Source organism: Lycorma delicatula, chromosome 1, assembly GCF_047948215.1.
Source record: "Lycorma delicatula isolate Av1 chromosome 1, ASM4794821v1, whole genome shotgun sequence".
In the NCBI taxonomy this organism is placed as follows: domain Eukaryota; kingdom Metazoa; phylum Arthropoda; class Insecta; order Hemiptera; family Fulgoridae; genus Lycorma; species Lycorma delicatula.
Window position 1 is genome coordinate 90516576 of NC_134455.1, and position 17932 is coordinate 90534507.

Below are 17932 nucleotides of genomic sequence, written 5' to 3' on the forward strand. Positions count from 1 at the left end.
TTTTGAACGCCGATCAACGAAATGTTTTCGCATGTATGTTGGTACTATTTTTTTAATGATTAATAGTACTGTAAATCTAGTAATGAAATTTTGAAATTCTCAGTATAGTTTTGAAATTGTCAGAAACTGAAATATTTTTGATATAGTCCACTGACATGATGAAAATATAAATTGTGATTTAAACTGTGCCAATCCTTACATTTTGGATTTTCTTACAATTTAGTTTATTTTTATAAGCAATGCGTATAACTGTAAAATCCAGCTTAAATTGTTTCAACTCAAGTTATGTTTTTAATAACTTATAAAAACACTATTGAAGTTTTACAATAATTTTTAAGGAAATAAACGTGATTACACTGAATTCTATATACGCGTACCTGAAAATTACGTTCCTATTTTCCTACGTTAATACATCATCATAACGGTAAACTTCAGAAAGCGCAACCTTGATCTTTAGATGTACGTGTGCATACAAACAGATTCCTGTATATTAATTATTAAATTATGTGTTTATACATTTTTAAAGAATTACCGGGTGAAAATAAACAATTTTAATTTTATGATGTGGTTGTTTCCATTGTTATGTCAATCAAATGACGTTACAAAACGTATCCAAAAATATTATTACTATTATTATTATTATTTTTTTTTTTTTTATTTTTATTTTTTTTATTTTTTGAGGTTTTTAGGGGCATCGACTACTTTGGTCATTAGCCCCATCCCACTTCAAAAAAAAATAAAAAAAAGGTTCAAAATTTCACATTTTCATGTGTCAAAAAGTGATCAATATTTTACTTTTCTTATAACTTCTGATCCAATAAAATTACTTTCTAGGCTTTCCTTTCGGCCATCCTTTTTTACGTTTCTCCATTCTTCTGACGGCCTCAACCTCTGATGACAGCGTATCTGAGGCCTCAGACATGGCATCGTCTTCCTCTATTTCGGATGCCAGTGACGTTCTTCGGCTGACGTCAGTTGATGAGACTTTCGCCGGCACTGTTAGCATCTTTGCTAAAGAATCTAAATTAATGTGCGATGATGTCTCCGCGGCGGATGAGCCGGACTCTATTTCTACTGCAGTACTGGGTCCGGCTGAAATAGATGCTCTCACCGAAGCTGGTCTTTGCGCTTTGGGAGGCTCTATTGGTACAGGTTTTATTTCATCTGCGCCTGGTGCTTTATCTATAATAACTTGCACCTCTGTTTCCGCAGATTCAGGTTTTCTTGTCACAATTTCTTGGGATTTGTGACTACACGACGGAGCGATCTGTTTCTCTTTGTCAGATAAATCAAGATTTTTAATTCTTACACAAGTTGGTGATTTTACAATCGCAGATTTAGCTGGTTTTTTAAACGGCGCTGGTGTGTCTCTCATGTCAACAGCGTCAGTCCGGGGATGAGCCTTCTCATCTTTACTTTGTTTTCTCTGATGAGTCGACTCAATCTTTGAATCAATGATTCTTTCAATCATCATCGCAAGACTTGGTGCCATCGTGTTAAGCAACTGCTCCACATTAATTTTAGATGTGGAAGGGGCAGCCGCTGCTTCTGCATAAGAAGTCGATGGTCGTGGTGTACGCTTATTAACAATCTTCTTTGCTTCAGGATAGCTTACCTTCTGAAGCGTTTTAACTTCCTGTATTGCTGTTTCTAATTTATATGTAGGGCAGTTTCTTGAACGACAATTGTGATGCCCTTTACAGTTAACGCAGGTAGGAGGGTCTTTACATGGGTAACCCTCATGTGTTTTCTCTCCACATATACATATTTCCTGCGCTTCACATCTTGCTGCTGTGTGTCCGAATCGTTGACACTTAAAACATCTCATCGGCTGCGGGATGAAAGCTCGTACATCAAGCCGATGGATGCCAGCTCGTACCTTTTCAGGAAGATTCGGCCTATTAAATGTCAAAACATGCGAGGCCGAAGGAAGAATCTCACCATTTCTTCTCATAGTAAGTCTGCGACATTGAGTTACTCCCTGACTTGACATTTCTTGTACAATTTCTTCTTCTGTACAATTAAGAAGATCGCGACAAACAACAACTCCTCTGGATGAGTTCAGTGTGCTATGCGGTTGGACAGAGACCGCAAATTCACCGATCTTCTTCAACGCCAAAACTTTCTGGCTTTGCATGTCGTTGATGGTTTCGACATGCAATCCATTAAAAGTTTTACGAATATCCTTGACAGGACCACCAGCACAATTTGTAACTTCTCTTGCGATAAGGAATGGACTAACTTTTTGAAAGTTTCCATTCTCCCTTGTAATAATTAAAAATCTTGGCTTTGGTGCGCTGTAGCCAAATAGACTTTTCTTTAATTCTTTACTGATCCTATCAGCATCTTTCATTATCCTATCAGATTCTTTACTTTTTTTCCTCTTCGCTTGCGGCGAATCGGCGGTTTCTAAACGAGGGTGTTTACGTGCACCCTCTGCCACGTTTGAATGTTCAATGTTCATGAACAATGGATCCCTTCTGTAGCAAGGCTAGCCGCCGGGGTACACCCCCACTCCAGGGCTACTAACCTTGGAGGTCCTATCCGGTACTCCGGTGGAACCGGCATATGTCCTGGCAGAGAGCGGATGCGCAGTCTCTGCACTGACTCCAGGCCCCTACACACCGAAGCTTTCAGGGCTCCCATGCTCCGAACATGGGCACCTTAACTACATGCTTGCCATCGCAGGGGGCATGTGGACAACAGAAGGGTCTCCGTTACACCTGCAATAACATTGACCCTGGCCGCCACATCGCCGGCTCTAAGAATGGTATGAATCCATTTCCAAAATCGTTTGTTATTTCATTTCCTGCAGGTAGCCAAAAATTAATATTATTATTATTATTATTATTATTATTATTATTATTATTATTATTATTATTATTATTATTATTATTATTATTATTATTATTATTATTATTATTATTATTATTATTATTATTATTATTATTATTATTATTATTATTATTATTATTATTATTATTATTATTATTATTATTTTTTTTTTTTTTTTTTTTTTTTTTTTATCTGAATTTTTACGGGCATCGACTGCTAAGGTCATTAGCCCTCGTCACATTCTTTAAAAGAAATTATTATCTCCATCAGGATCGTCATATGTAAGGGTGTAAAGGGCCCTTACATTTTATTTAAAAACACAAACTTCACAATAAACATTAAAACATGAAAGACAAGGACAATCACAAACACTTACGGGGTGTAAAGGGCCCCAATATTAAAATTTGAGATAGGTTCTCAAAAGACCATGAACTTAAAATTATAATTAATCTTCTCAATACCATATCTTTCCTCTTTCTTCTATATGTATATATATATAACTACCGCTTAGAGTATCTTTTTCCACAGCTTTAAACTTCCATTTTACAGACTTTTAAGAAATCCACTGGCGTGTAAAAATGCAACTATATTTTCTTCATTTCCATTATCCAGATCAGCACTAATATTATTTGTAAAACAGAACCTCTTTCTGAGGTCCTCATATATGGTACACTCTTCTATTAGATGCTTGATTGTCAGTGTTTTATTGCAAACACCGCACATTGGTCTCACTTCGCCGGTTAACAAATATAAATTTGTTAATCGCGTGTGACCGATTCTAAGTCTGGTCACCGCTACTTGTTCACGGCGAGTCAATTTAAAGTCGCTTTTCCATTTATAAGGAGAAGTTTTAACTGAGTTTAATTTTGTATCTAAACTCCTCCATTCAGCGTTCCACTTGTTTCTTACTATATTTGTTAGACGGTTTTTAATATCTGCCACTCTTACAGGAAATGCATCCAAATCATCGCAGACTGTTGCCTTTCTGGCAGCTTCGTCTGCGATTTCATTACCTGTAATACCAGCATGCCCTGGAGTCCATACAAATACGCATCGCTGTCCTCGTTGTTTTAGAACGTATAAAATGGACAGGATGTTTGCAATTAGGACATCCTTAATGTTCTTGTTCCGAATTGCGACGAGTGCACTTAATGAATCGGAACATATTAGCACTCTCTCTTCGCAATAGTGTTCAGTGTAGCGAAGAGCTTGCTGAATCGCAGTGAGTTCTGCCGTGTAGACACTGGCCACATCTGGCAGTCTCCAAGAGTGGGCTTCTTCATTTACATATATCGAGCATCCAACACCATGTTCAGTTTTAGAACCGTCAGTATAAATTCTAATATGTTCTTCGTAACTACTGACGGTTGCTAAGAAATCTTGCTGGATGATCACTGCTGGTTTCTTTTTTATTTCTCCTTGAGAAAGATCCAAACTTGTATTTACCGCTGGCAAGAGCCATGGCGGTATTTCTCTAGTAGAAATTGCTAGTGTCTCTGGTATAGCAATTTCATATTTCCTTCTTAATTCGTGGTACCTAATTCCGGCTGGTCTGGAATAGGTAGCACGACGTTCGTATAATGCAGCCATGGGATGATTCATAAACAATTTATTATTTATATGGGCAGGGAAAGCCCATATATTTGCTGCATATCTTAACAAGAGGATCTCTCTTCTATAATGTAGTGGCATTATTCCGGCTTCAGACATCAGACTAGCCGCCGGACTTGTGCGGAAAGCACCTGTTGCGTATCTTATTCCGCTATTATGAACTACGTCTAACTTTCTTAAGTGCGACTTTCTAGCGGATGAATATACGATACATCCGTAGTCTAGTTTAGATTGAACCAATGCTTTATACAATCTCAATAGTGTCTCTTTTTCTGAGCCCCAATTTAGGTTCGATAAACATTTTATAATGTTTAGGGCTCTTTTGCATCTATCACTCAAGTCCTGTATATGTAATCCCCATGTGAGGGATTTATCCAATACTAGTCCTAAATACCTTACGCTGTCTTTATATTGTATTGGATTATCATCAATTGTCAGAGCAGGACTTTGATGAGGAATTCTCTTCCTACAAAAGTGTACACAGCACGTTTTTTCTGGTGAGAATTGAAATCCTGTATTCCTTGCAACTTCATTTAGAGCATTGATCGCTCGTTGCAATTTGTACCTCACTATAGCAGTCTTGTTGCTGGCATATATGATTGCCAGATCATCAACATAGACGCTTTTGCTGATTTCTACTGGAATGGCTAATATCAATTTATTAATGGCAATGGTAAACAAGGTACCGCTCAACGGCGAACCTTGCGGTATGCCATTTTCCATGATTCTTTCACATGAATATTCGTTGTTGACGCGTACTTGGAAGGTACGGTCATTCATGTAGTTGCTGAGCAGTATAGGCAAATTGCCACGAATGCCCCATTCATGTAACTGGAGCATTATACCATGACGCCAGGTCATATCGAAAGCCTTCTGAAGATCAAAGAAGACTCCGACACAATGTTTCCTTGTAATAAAGCTGTTATATATAATGTCCTCTAAGCTGATCATTTGATCAGTGGTAGAATGGTATTGTCGAAAACCTGCTTGATACGGTGATATCAGGTTTTCTTTTTCCAAAACCCAGACGAGTCGATTATTAATCATTTTTTCCAATATTTTTCCCATAGCACACGTCAAAGAAATAGGACGGTAGCTATTGGGGTCTGTTAAATTTTTATTTTTCTTAGGTACTGGAACAACATAAGCTTTTTTCCACTGCTGCGGGTACGTTCCATCCCGCCATATTTTATTATAAAGTTCTAATAATCTACACTTTGCAGTGGTATTCAGCTGCCTGATCATATTGTAGTGGATTTCATCCGGACCAGCAGCTGTGTTACCTGATTTTTCCAACGCTTTCGTGAATTCTTCCATTTTAAATGGTACATTATATGAGTAATTATACTCAGTTCCAAAATTTAGTAGACCTTCGTGTTCTTCTTTTTTGGTTCGAAAACCTTCCTCGTAGTTGGCCGTTTTGCTGGCCTTTTCGAAATGATTGGATAACAGCTCTGCAATTTCATATGGAGTATCTTTTATTTCATCTTCATCTTGAAGGCTAGTTATGGGAGCAAAATCATTACGCCCACAAATCGCCTTCACTTTCCTCCAAACATCTGCTGCAGTAGTGGTTTTGTCGATGGATGACACGTATTGCTGCCAGGATCGTTTCTTTGAATCTATCATAAGACGTTTTGCATACGCCCTGTATTTCTTAAAGGCAACAAGATTTTCTATACTAGGACGCTTCTTAAAGGCATTATACGCCCTTTTCTTTCTTTTTATAGCTTCACTTATTTCATCGTTCCACCATGGAACGGGTTTCTTTGTAAGTTTCCCAGATGTTTTGGGAATATATCTCGATGCCGACTCAATTATTGCATTTGTTATGGCATCGACATCTTCTCCGATAACTCCAGTTGTTTTCGGGAGCATCGTTCTAGCTGTGAAGCTCGTCCAGTCTGCCTTTTCAAATAACCATCTTTTAGGGATGGGATATATTGTTCTAGTAACATCAGTTACAATTTGCACCGGGAAATGATCGCTTCCATGCAGATCGTCTATAACATGGAAGCTGTACCTCGGTGCTATCGATCCGCTTATAAGTGCAAGATCTATACAGGACGTCGATCCATCTCTGGCATTGAAAAAGGTTCCTGATCCGTCATTTAAAATAATAAGTTCAGAATTCATCAGGAACCCTTCCAGTTCTCTTCCACGGGGATCTACTCGATCCGATCCCCAGAGAGAATTATGAGCGTTAAAATCACCCACCAGTAAAACAGGTGGGGGAAGCTCGGAAATTAATCTTTCTATGTCATCCTTAATCCAATCGTAATTCGGTAAGTATATGCTGCACACAGTGATCTTAAGCGGTCGCTTCATTCTGACGGCGACCGCTTGTAGGTTGGTGTTTAGAACAACCGCTTCGGTGGTAGCTCTAGTCGATGTTAATATAGCTACTCCACCTCTAACTCTTACATTTGGCGGTTGATCTCGCCGAAATATATCGAATCCTTTTATTTTAAAATATTCATTTCGGCGGAAATGCGTTTCTTGCAGACATATACAAATCGGGTCTACGTCATGTACCAAGCGTTGGAGCTCATGGATGTTTGAAAAACATCCATTGATGTTCCATTGTACAATCGACTCGCTAATTTTTAATTAAATTATTGCCTGGGTTTTCCTTTCGGCCATCCCTTTTTCCTTTTCTTCTCCATCCTGCGAACAGCATCGTGTTCGCGGAGAAGGTCGTCGCCTGTAAGGCTTCCGGTCTCCGTATCGGAGACCACCGAAGCCGCCGACGACGACGGGCATGGATCGGCGCCGGTTTCAGGCGCCGATTGAGAGGCGACAACCTGCCCGCTCCCCAACACGGGGGTCGCACCGGTCACCGCCTGTGGGAGGGGGGACACTCGCCCCCCCTGTGTGATTTTTTGTGGCCTCTGAGGCTTAGAGGCCACTTCAGTTACAGGAGGCTTGGGAGCCTCCATAACAGACTCTGTAGTTATCGCCTTTTTCTTTTCATCGAGGATCTCGCTGAGACGGACTTGACATTCAGGTTTGTTGTCCGTTTTCTTTTCTGGAGGAGCAACTTTCACTTTTATCGACTTATCTTCAGCAGGCTGTATCACTATCTTTGGCTTAACAAGTTCTTTATTGCCAAAAGGTTTCATCTTATTTTCGATGATCCTCTCAATCATGTTAGCCAAAGTGGGAGCAAGTTTATTTATGATTTGTGCCTCATCTACAGCAATCGGAGCAGGAGCAGGAACAGTAGCCGCAGCCTGAGCATAAGATGTTGCTGCTCTAGGCTTACGGGCATTAACTATTTTTTTTGCATCGAAGTAGCTGACCTTTTGCAGGGTTTTTACTTCCTGCACAGCTACCTCATCTTTGTAGACAGGACAATTCCTTGATCTACAAGAATGCGCTCCTTTGCAGTTTATGCATGTAGGAGGCTCTTTACATGGCTCTCCCTCATGCACCTCTTCACCGCACACGCATATTTGCGGTCTTTCGCATCTAAGAGCGGTGTGGCCAAAGCGTTGGCACTTGAAGCACCTCATCGGCTGTGGGACAAATGCCCGCACATCCAAACGGTGAATCCCCGCTCTTATCTTTTCTGGCAAAGTAGGCCGGTTGAAAGTGAGGACATGAGAAGCTGAGGGTAAGACCTCACCGTTCCTTCTCATGTTCAATCGACGGCACTCTATTACTCCTTGTGCTGCCAGCTCCTCTACAATCTCTTGCTCCGAACAATTCAAAAGATCCCGACAGACCACAACACCCCTTGAGGTGTTGAGCGTGCCGTGGGGATCTACACGTACCGCTAGCTCTCCAATTTTCTTCAGCCCTAAAATCTTCTGAGACTGTATATCATTAACAGTCTCTACATGGAGTCCCGTAAAAGTTTTCCTGATTTCTTTAACAGGGCCTCCAGCACATTTGTTTATTTCTCGAGCGATGAGAAAAGGACTCACCCTCGAGAAATTTCCATCCTCCTTTGTAATGACCAAATATTTGGGTTTCGGTACATTACTACTTTTAAAAAAAGCCTTTTGTAAGCTTTTTCTAGCCTCAATTTCTATCTTCTTACTCTCCGTACTCTTTCGGCGTTTCGCTTCAGGTGAAACAGCCGGCTCTAAACGAGGGTGTTTACGTGCACCCTCTGCCACGTTGGTTTGTTCAGGAAAATTCATGAACAAGTAATCCCTTCTGTAGTAAGGCTAGCCGCCGGGGTACACCCCCACTCCAGGGCTACCAACCCTGGAGATCCGTTCCGGTACTCCGGTGGAACCGGCATATGTCCTGGCAGAGAGCGGATGCGCAGTCTCTGCACTGACTCCAGGCCCCTACACACCGAAGCTTTCAGGGCTCCCATGCTCCGAACATGGGCACCTTAACTACATGCTTGCCATCGCAGGGGGCATGTGGACGACGAAAGGTCTCCGTTACACCTGCAAATAACTTTGACCGTGGCCGCCACATCGCCAGCTCTAAAGGCGGTATAAATCCATTTCCGTAATCGTTAAAAATGTCATATCTGCAGGTGGCCGTAAAGTCCAGTCCTGTAATTCGGCCTATGGATGTAAATCGACCGAAGAAAGTATATCCGAGAAACAACACTCGGAACCCCGTTAGCCAGCTATATGTAATGTACTTGAGTACAGCTGTTACCGCCCTGGACGTGGAACGTAGATGTTGTGTTCCGGACGTGGGGAATATCTACCTCAGGGCATTATTATTATTATTATTATTATTATTATTATTATTATTATTATTATTATTATTATTATTATTATTATTATTATTATTATTATTATTATTATTATTATTATTATTATTATTATTATTATTATTATTATTATTATTATTATTATTATTATTATTATTATTATTATTATTATTATTATTATTATTATTATTATTATTATTATTATTATTATTATTATTATTATTATTATTATTATTATTATTATTATTATTATTATTATTATTATTATTATTATTATTATTATTATTATTATTATTATTATTTTTTTTTTTTTTTTTTTTTTTTTTTTTTTTTGAGGTTTTTAGGGGCATCGACTACTTTGGTCATTAGCCCCATCCCACTTCAAAAAAAAAACAAAAAAAAAGTTTCAAAATTAAACATTTTCATGTTCAAAGATTCGATCAAAATTTACTTTTCCTTATAATTTCTGGTCCAATTATATCACTTTCTAGGCTTTCCTTTCGGCCAACCTTTTTTACACCGCTTTTCCATCCTGCGAACGGCCTCAACTTCCGACGACAGAGTGTCTGAGGCTTCGGACATGGCATCGTCTTCTCTTTCTGACGCCAATGACGTTCGCCGGCTTACATCAGGTGATGAAAGCTTCAATGGTGCTGTGAGCATCGTTGCAATTGAGTCTAAACTTGCAACCGATGCACTTTCGGCGGCTGATGAACTCGATTCTATGTCTAAGGCTGTGCTTGGACCGGCTGATACAGATGCTCTCGCCACAGTTGTTCTCTGAGCTTTTGGGGCCTCTGTAGGTACAGTTTTAATATCGTCTGTGTCTGGTGCTTTTCCGATAGTTACTTGCACCTCCATTTTGGTTGACGCAGATTTTTCCTGTACTCTTGTCACAGTATCCTTAGGTATATGACTCGTCGTCGGGATGATCTTTAGATCTTTGTCGGATAAATCAAGATTTTTCTTCATTACGTCTATTGCTGGAGTAATAATCGAAGATTTTGCCGGTTTTTTAAACTGAGCTGGTACGGGTCTTCTGTCGGCGACGTCAGTCCGGGAATGAGCCTTCTCATGTTTACTTTGTTGTATCTGTTGAGTAGACTCGATCTTGGAATCAATGATTCTTTCTATTATTGTCGCGAGACTTGGCGCCATCGTATTAAGCAACTGCTCCACGTTGATTTTAGGTGTGGGGGGAGCAGCAGCTGCTTCTGCGTATGAAGTCGATGGTCTAGGTGTACGTAGGTTAACAATCTTCTTCGCTTCAGGGTAGCTGACTTTTTGAAGCGTTTTAACCTCCTGAATGGCTGTTTCCTGAATGGCTGTTTCTGATTTGTATACTGGGCAGTTCCTGGATCGACAGTTATGGTGCCCTTTACAATTAATGCAGACTGGAGGGTCTTTACATGGATCACCCTCATGTATCTTCAATCCGCATATACAAATTTCCTGCGCTTCACATCTAGCTGCAGTGTGTCCGAAACGTTGACATCTGAAACATCTCATCGGCTGCGGAATAAATGCCCGTACATCAAGCCGATGGATGCCAGCTCGTACCTTTTCAGGAAGACTTGGCCTATTGAATGTCAATACATGAGAGGCCGAAGGAAGAATCTCACCGTTTCGTCTCATAGAAAGTCTGCGACAATGTGTCACTCCCTGACTAGACATTTCCTGCACTATTTCTTCTTCAGTACAGTTAAGAAGATCACGGCAAACAACAACTCCTCTAGATGAATTGAGTGTACTATGTGGTTGGACAGTAACCGCAAATTCACCGATCTTCTTCAACGCCTGGACTTTCTGACTTTGCATGTCGTTTATAGTTTCGACATGTAATCCGTTAAACGTCTTACGGATATCCTTGACAGGACCACCAGCACAATTTGTAATCTCTCTAGCAATTAAGAATGGACTTACCTTTTGGAAGTTACCATTCTCTTTTGTAATGACCAAAAATCTTGGTTTGGGAACATTATTACCAAACAAAGCTTTTCTCAAATCTTTACTGATTTTATCAGCATCTTTTCTAATCTTATCACTCTCCTTACTTTTTTTCCGCTTCGCTTGTGGCGAATCGGCGGTTTCTAAACGAGGGTGTTTACGTGCACCCTCTGCCACGTTGGTTTGTTCAGGAAAATTCATGAACAAGTAATCCCTTCTGTAGTAAGGCTAGCCGCCGGGGTACACCCCCACTCCAGGGCTACCAACCCTGGAGGTCCGTTCCGGTACTCCGGTGGAACCGGCATATGTCCTGGCAGAGAGCGGATGCGCAGTCTCTGCACTGACTCCAGGCCCCTACACACCGAAGCTTTCAGGGCTCCCATGCTCCGAACATGGGCACCTTAACTACATGCTTGCCATCGCAGGGGGCATGTGGACAACGGAAGGGTCTCCGTTACACCTGCAATAACATTGACCCTGGCCGCCACATCGCCAGCTCTAAGAATGGTATGAATCCATTTCCAAAATCATATGTTACTCCATTTCCTGCAGGTAGCCAAAAATCCAGTCCGTTTAGTGACCTGAAGTTGGAACCAGGTCAAACTTAACAATGCATAACCGAGGAATTTACTCGGAACCCCGTTAGCCAGCTATATGTGATGTACAAAGGTACAGCTGTTGCCGCCCTGGACGTGGAACATAGATGTTGTGTTCCGGACGTGGGGATTATCTACCTCAGGGCATTATTATTATTATTATTATTATTATTATTATTATTATTATTATTATTATTATTATTATTATTATTATTATTATTATTATTATTATTATTATTATTATTATTATTATTATTATTATTATTATTATTATTATTATTATTATTATTATTATTATTATTATTATTATTATTATTATTATTATTATTATTATTATTATTATTATTATTATTATTATTATTATTATTATTATTATTATTATTATTATTATTATTATTATTATTATTATTATTATTATTATTATTATTATTATTATTATTATTATTATTATTATTATTATTATTATTATTATTATTATTATTATTATTATTATTATTATTATTATTATTATTATTATTATTATTATTATTATTATTATTATTATTATTATTATTATTATTATTATTATTATTATTATTATTATTATTATTATTATTATTATTATTATTATTATTATTATTATTATTATTATTATTATTATTATTATTATTATTATTATTATTATTATTATTATTATTATTATTATTATTATTATTATTATTATTATTATTATTATTATTATTATTATTATTATTATTATTATTATTATTATTATTATTATTATTATTATTATTATTATTATTATTATTATTATTATTATTATTATTATTATTATTATTATTATTATTATTATTATTATTATTATTATTATTATTATTATTATTATTATTATTATTATTATTATTATTATTATTATTATTATTATTATTATTATTATTATTATTATTATTATTATTATTATTATTATTATTATTATTATTATTATTATTATTATTATTATTATTATTATTATTATTATTATTATTATTATTATTATTATTATTATTATTATTATTATTATTATTATTATTATTATTATTATTATTATTATTATTATTATTATTATTATTATTATTATTATTATTATTATTATTATTATTATTATTATTATTATTATTATTATTATTATTATTATTATTATTATTATTATTATTATTATTATTATTATTATTATTATTATTATTATTATTATTATTATTATTATTATTATTATTATTATTATTATTATTATTATTATTATTATTATTATTATTATTATTATTATTATTATTATTATTATTATTATTATTATTATTATTATTATTATTATTATTATTATTATTATTATTATTATTATTATTATTATTATTATTATTATTATTATTATTATTATTATTATTATTATTATTATTATTATTATTATTATTATTATTATTATTATTATTATTATTATTATTATTATTATTATTATTATTATTATTATTATTATTATTATTATTATTATTATTATTATTATTATTATTATTATTATTATTATTATTATTATTATTATTATTATTATTATTATTATTATTATTATTATTATTATTATTATTATTATTATTATTATTATTATTATTATTATTATTATTATTATTATTATTATTATTATTATTATTATTATTATTATTATTATTATTATTATTATTATTATTATTATTATTATTATTATTATTATTATTATTATTATTATTATTATTATTATTATTATTATTATTATTATTATTATTATTATTATTATTATTATTATTATTATTATTATTATTATTATTATTATTATTATTATTATTATTATTATTATTATTATTATTATTATTATTATTATTATTATTATTATTATTATTATTATTATTATTATTATTATTATTATTATTATTATTATTATTATTATTATTATTATTATTATTATTATTATTATTATTATTATTATTATTATTATTATTATTATTATTATTATTATTATTATTATTATTATTATTATTATTATTATTATTATTATTATTATTATTATTATTATTATTATTATTATTATTATTATTATTATTATTATTATTATTATTATTATTATTATTATTATTATTATTATTATTATTATTATTATTATTATTATTATTATTATTATTATTATTATTATTATTATTATTATTATTATTATTATTATTATTATTATTATTATTATTATTATTATTATTATTATTATTATTATTATTATTATTATTATTATTATTATTATTATTATTATTATTATTATTATTATTATTATTATTATTATTATAGAAATAAAAAAAGTAATGGTCAAAAAATCAATAAGTTAATTTAAATATGTTCATTAAGTTTACCTATATAAATATTTCACATCGTAAAAAATAGTAATTTGAACATCTGATTGCTATGCGGTACAATTTTAAAAATGTATTTAAGTATTTTGTTTTTTCTGTCTTGCTTTATTTATATTTTTTGTTTTGAATAACAGTGAGACATTTGTACAAGTTGGTTCTTCTTAAAAATTGACTGGAAGGAAAACGGAAAAATTTTGAAATGGCCGTTCAAGTAATTTCATATGAGAGTGAGGTTAAGTGATATTCAGTAACTTGTCCTTTGCCATTTCAATTGCAATAGAATTAGTATATTAGTATACTGTTTCTATCAACGGTTAGTTATATACTTAATAATGGGAATAGGGCGTGCAATGCAGCACTTTTTAAATTAATGAGTTTTTCAAAGACAATTCAGTCTGTATTCAGGGATCGTTAAAATGCATACTTCCGTTGAAATATAAAATTTTTCGCGATCACAATTCTTCCTTTACTTCGTACAAGGAAGTAAAAAACGACGTTTTTAGATCAGTTTAATAAAAGAATCAACACAATACAGAAAAATTACTTTTTAATGGAGTTGTCGATTTCCTTACACTTCCAGCATCGATAGTCGTTGCCTACCGATATCAACAACAAAAAATTGTCTTCAAAGCCGAAAACACCATTTTTCCGACAAATATTCTTATTTCATGTATGCATATTATTTATTATTTACTGTTTATGAATGGATGCGATATAAGGCTTAGTGAATGGAAGGAATGGAAGAGATTTCAAACGATGGATGGGATTATGGAAAAGGGAAAATATGCTGAAAGAAAGATGTTAGCAATGAATGGATCGAACATGATGGAGAGCAGCAGCCGTGTAGGACCTGCCCTAATGGCAGAACACTATGAATGAATGAATTATTTACTAATAATAAATATCAGCATTATTTCCATTTAACTGTAAATTACCTTATTATAGACCAGCTGTTGGTAATTCAACTGTAATTTTACTGTGTTTACCCTTCATCATAATAACATTCAAAACATTTCTCATCTCAAAAATTTTCTCATCTCCTTCAGGATCATATCTTGAACACTTACTCATTCATCTTTAATCTATATATATTCATAAACTGCTTATCTTCCTTTGTCAGTAAGTTATAATAAAAATTAATTATTAATTAAAAATATCATGAAATAAGAAGTATAGAATGTAATCTTTCTCACTTTTGAAAATCATTACTGTATATACTTAGAAAAGATTTTTAAAATAACAATTGAAAAAATTGTTGTAATTACTTCTGCATTAATAGAAATGTTAGGAAGTTCAAAATAAAATAATAAATTTTCAATGAACGAAAACTACATTTTCTTTTAAATTGACATATCTCATATTATACTATTTTTCTTTAGATAAATCTATTAAAATATGCATATAGTACAGAGGAGTATGATTCTTAAAAGAATTGATTTAAAAATGTATTAAAATGGTAGTAACTGATAAATTTGTGATGTTTATGTAACTTGACATCTTTAACTGAAAAGCATTGGTTAGTTAAGGTTGTTATTTATTTAATTATTTATTATTATTTTTCTAAATAAAAAACAACATAAACCTTTAAATATAATAATTTAAGGATTGTTTACTTTTGCATCATTCTAGAGATTTAAAACAAACTTTCACTTTCATAGTGAATGTTGACAGTACATAAATTAAATAAATTTAAAAAGAATGTAACACTTTCATTATTAAACATTTTTGTTGTATTACATTTTATAAATATCAAATTAATTTGTATTAAGCCAACCTCTATGACGAACTGGTAGCATCTTTCCCTTTTATCTGATAGATCCTGAGTTTGAATCACAATCAGGGTTGGTACTTTACACATATTACAAATGTTCATCACTCTTCAGCAATTATAAATGGTCAGTTAAAGTATGTTATCTTAAAAAACGAAATAAGATGGAATAATTCTTTTGATGAGAACATACATATTTTTTTATTAATGTGCAAAATTAAACTGCATGCATATAATATAAATATGATACATAAAATTTACTTCAACTCTTGGGATGGATTTTAAAAGTCATTTGAAGCAAAATACTCATACAAAAATTTATCAAAAGATATTTAATTTTTGACAAATAACTGAGATAGTATTTTCCCCAAAGGAAATATTATTGAGCTGATAACCAGTTCCAAAGCTAAAATAATACTGCACAAAAATTCTTAAGATAAATTAAGGAGCAAAATTAGTTGATTATAGGTCCCAGAACTTTATTTTCATTAATTTCTGAGATGTCTGTTCTGAAGTTACAGAAATTAAAATTGAAAATCACATTTTTAGATTCATCTATTTAATTAACTGTATTAAATTGTTATTAAACAATTCAAATATTTACAAAAAAATGCACAGAAAATTTATTTCTGAGAAAATTGATAAAGTTAACTGGGAGAAAACAGTGTGCCATATAAGTTGAAGAAACTTAACTTTTATGTAAAACAGAGTAGAACAAAACAAAGAAAAAATGATATGATTCTAAACTAAACCAAAACCTAATGTTACTTAACAGTTATAACTTCTGACATATCCTAAAGGTGCTGTTGTCATTGACTGTTATACAAAGCCAAGTGCAGCTTACAAAACAGTACATATCCTTAGAACAGTAATTATCCATAGAAATAAAATTAAGTGTGATGCATCAAATTCAAGTGATCAATTCTGTTTTTTTTTTGTTTTTTTTTAATAATTTAATATAGTACTTAATATTTCTTTAGTAAATATTGTGAACTGTTGTAAGTATTGTAATAGCCTTTTGTATAGTTTATAACAATTCATTGTAAAACACAACAAATTGATAGATTGGTTGATTAACAAATTGATATACTGAGTATTAGAATAAATGTTGTCAATAAAGTTATTTTTAAAGGTACATTAAATATTCTTCTTTTATTACTTATAGTTGTTCTTTTATTTTTAACTTCTTTTAGTTTTGTAGTTACTTTTTTACTTTTTAATGATAAATCTGCATAATATTTTTAACTAATTAATCAATTAATTTATATATTCTGAAAGATTTTGGGTAAATTAAGCTACTGGTGAGCGATTCAAACCATTTTTAAGATAATACTACTTTATATTATACCATATTCCTCCACCAGTATGTTATTTTCTCATCATTTACCCCTTTTCCTTATCTTCAATTAGTTCTTTCCTAGTGAGTATCTGATTTAAATTTTCTAACTCTGTTGAGATGCAGAATAATAATCCTAAAAACTGAAATGACATGATGTAAAGCTGGATCTTTACTTTAAATTAAATATATGAGATCATACAGCAAAGTAACAAACAAAACGAAACTTGGCCAACCTCGTGACAGTGTGGTAGTGCATCGGTCTTCCATTGGGAAATTCAGGATTCGATCAGGCTTGGTATTTTTCACATGCTACAAAATTTCCATTTTATATTCCCATGTGTAATCTTTGAGCTTACATTGTGTATTAATCATAAAAAAAAAATACTAATTGAATACAAATAACCTGATATACACAAATTAAATTGGCTGAGATTAAAGAAAATAATACTACATCAGATAGAATAAGTGGGTGTCCATCTACTATTCTATAAAACAACACACAATATGAGATCACAAGGTTCATGATCTGGTAAGTATGCTTCCAGACGTTAAGGTTGTTCTAAACAATATTCAGATATAAATTTATATATTACAGAAATGGAAAAGCTCTGTCTGACTCATTCATGACTAATTCTCTTAATTACCAAACAGCTAGAAAGCTGAAATTTAGCATAGTTATCCTAAATACTTCTTCAGCTGTATGTGTATTAAGTGCCAAATCCAAAATGATTACAGATGACATGACATGAAATCAAATAAAAAAAATCACTAGTCACT